We start from the raw sequence: 3,705 nt of genomic DNA on the forward strand, positions 1-3,705 counted from the left end.
TGGCAATATAAGCATCTCATACACAGGGGCGGACTCAGGATTTTCGTCAGAGGGGGGCAAAAAAAAAAATCGAATCGGGTTTAAATAGTTTATCGAATTTAAACCCATTAACTAATTGGGTACTCGATAAAAAAATAATATTTTGACATATATTTTCCAATACTCTAACTTATAATTTATGATCCTATAACTTATAATTAATATTACCAATCATAATTCAAAAAAATTATTTTGATTTTAACACTAAATTTAACCCGAATTACAAATCAAACATTCATAGGGGGCAAAAAAATTTTCAGAGAGGAGCAAAGTCGATCGGTACCAATAAATCACCACTAAAACTCGAAATTCAGAGAGAAAGGGGAGGGGGGGGTGGCTTCCCCCTCTGTGCTATAGTAGATCCGCCCCTGCTCATACAATAAAGTGCTCGTGATCAATGTGCACCGTATAATATGAAGCATATATGTTGGTAACTACTAATTAATGGACTTTATTTGTTTCTCCTATATAACTTTCCTATAACTAATGTTTTGTTTTAACATTTTCAAATTTCAAAGAATTCGATTTTGATCTAGTAATAAAGAGTAACATTTTCTGTGTAGAAGATGGTGAGTTTGAAACTCAAATGAAAGATTCTTTATGAACATTAAAGTAAAAATTGATTATTTTGTCATGTGCATATACTTGTATATTAGTTTTGTTTCCCTATTATGTCGATTTAAAATATCTACAAGAAAATAGATATGATAATCACGTGATTTATCTTGTACAATGATGCATATTAAGTAATTGTAATCAAGAGCGGAATTAGACTTTTAAACTATGAGTGTCAAAAGTAAACAAATATTTATCATATAAAATTTTCATGTTGTATATGAAAATTAATTTTACACTATCCATATTATTTACTATAAACCATACAAAAAATTATGTATAACTATATATATATTTTTTAAATAATGATGTCAATCGATCTCATTCTCTCAATAATATGGATCTGTCTCTGCTTGAGACCAGCAAAATAATTATTCAAGATGATTTTTGTCTGAAATTCATTCGCATAAATTTTGATGCGTTACCGTGAATATTGATACACCACCTCAGATTTTAATGTGCCAAATAACTAGAAATATAAATTCTGTAAAAATTCACATAAAATTCACTAAGAAACATCAATTAATCATTTCAAAAAAATAAAAATACTAAGGAATTCACACAAAATTCACCTTCATATAAAAATCACGATTAATACAAATATATATATATATAGAGAGAGATAGGCTAATATCAAAACGTTTGCACCACGTCTCCCGTGCAACCAAGTTATTTTCCGATTTTTAAAGTCCAAATGATAAATCTAAACCGTTAGATGTGTTCTCCATATTAAAATGTACTTGGAGACCAAATTTTACATTTTTTGGAATTTTTTTACTATTTATTAAGCCACTTTGAAAATCGATGATCCAACGGTGGCTTCTGATTTTACTGTTCCAAACAGCCACCGTTGGATCAGCGATTTTCAAAGTGGCTTAATAAATAGTAAAAAAATTCCAAAAAATGTAAAATTTGGTCTCCAAGCACATTTTAATATGGAGAACACATCTAACGGTTTAGATTTATCATTTGGACTTTAAAAATCGGAAAATGACTTGGTTGCACGGGAGACGTTGTGCAAACGTTTTGATATTAGCCATTCTCTCTCTCTCTCTCTCTCTCTATATATATATATATATAGAGGTTGGCTAAGATCAAAGTGGTAGTTCCTGAGCTTTGGTGCTACCAATTCGTTTTTCATATTAAATTGTGCTTGGAGACCAAATTTTATATTTTTCTGAATTTTTTTATTATTTATTAAGCCACTTTGAAAACAGCTGATCTAATGGTGGCTTCGGATTTTACTATTTTGTTAAGCCACCGTTGGATCAACGATTTTCAAAGTGGCTTAATAAATAGTAAAAAAATTCAGAAAAATGTAAAATTTGGTCTCCAAGCACAATTTAATATGGAGAACAACTTGAACGGTTCGGATCGACGTTTTGAACTTTGAAAATTAAAAAACGAATTGGTAGCACCAAAGCTCAGGAACTACCACTTTGATCTTAGCCAACCTCTATATATATATATATTTCACTAAGAAACATCAATCATTTTCAAATCTAATCTGACAAGTGTTATTACAGCACAAATTCAATATTAAGTAGGATTTATATTTAAGAGTAGTGAGGCTATGGTACTATGCATAGCGCAGTTTGGTTTCTATTATAAATTAATATTTTTGTTTTCAAAATTATAATAATCGATTCAAACTGTTCAATGTGGTCTTCATATAAATATATTCTTATAAATCAAATTTTACGTTTTTAGAACTATTTTTACTATTTATTTAGATAGATATAAAATTACTGTTTATGGATGGTTTAGAACTTTCAAATCAAATAATTTTCTGCCATCTAAAAAAATAATAAAAACATTTATTAAAAGGTCCATCTGTACTCTGCGGTAGTGTTGATATACTCACTAAACAATTGTTACCCTCCCGGCCTTTAACATGTGATGTTAACTATACAATCAAAGAAAGTAAATGATAGAGAACACTTTATAGAAGGGCCCTCTAAACTATCGAAAATTGACAGTCTAGGTAGGTACCAATTTCGTCCCATCAAGGAGGCTTGAAAGTCTCATTCCGGATTCAATAAAAAATTGTCTTTATTAGCTGTGTGGGAAGGAAACTATTTTGTACCTTTCTTCAATTCAACGTTATCTTAGTTCTTGGCTTAATATCTGGTGTGTGTTTCTTTTATCATAAGCATTATACACCTCTCATTATTCATGAGAGGGGAACCCTTTTGTAGGTTCCATTTTTGTGGGGGCAGCGTTTTTATCGTTTTGCATTTTTTTTGTTCCAAAATTGAAAATTCACCAATCACCATGTTTTGTTTATTCCTTTTTTCTATCTACAGTTTTATTTCATACCTAAATTTTCAAGATGACCCTTGGCAATTTTTCCATGTGGATTGCACTTTTGTTTGCAGTTAAGCAATGACATCAAAATTGAAATATCATGATGGAATTAAAAATAGTTGAACCTAATATGGATTGTCAAAGGTCTAAAATCACACATTTCTTAGTTGGTCAGACATCTTAAATATACATGTTTATCATGCTCCTCTTTACTTGCTTTTTTTGTTCCCAAGAATTATATTTGATTTGGACCTCCATTTTTGTTCTCTTTATTCCAAAAAGAAACAAATCATGCGGAATATATTCTTCAAATACGTCAAAGTTCAGGTAATAAACATACCAGAATATATACCATATCAGAATATTATACAAAGGGAACCTACATTAATTTTATTCAAATTTTAAATTTGTAATTTTGTGTATGAGTTATATTTTTCCAGCGCATGTTTATAATTGTGAGTAGAACGTGCTCTTAAGCTCACCAAAGTTTTGGTGAGCTTAACTCTAAAACTTATCAAATCGATTTCAAATGACGAATCCGAACCGTTGAAACCCGCCTACCTTACGTGTGATGCATCTACATGTGAAATTTTTAAACATTCAAATTAATTTAGTATAAAGTCAAGCGGTCAAAAAACGTTCAAAAATGAATGCACTAAAATTAATTTATTAACCTTCTAATTTTGACCGCTTGACTTTATACTAAATTAATTCGAATGTTTAAAAATTTCATATGTATATGCA

Source organism: Carex rostrata, chromosome 19 (assembly GCF_964058835.1).
Source record: "Carex rostrata chromosome 19, lpCarRost1.2, whole genome shotgun sequence".
Lineage (NCBI taxonomy): Eukaryota > Viridiplantae > Streptophyta > Magnoliopsida > Poales > Cyperaceae > Carex > Carex rostrata.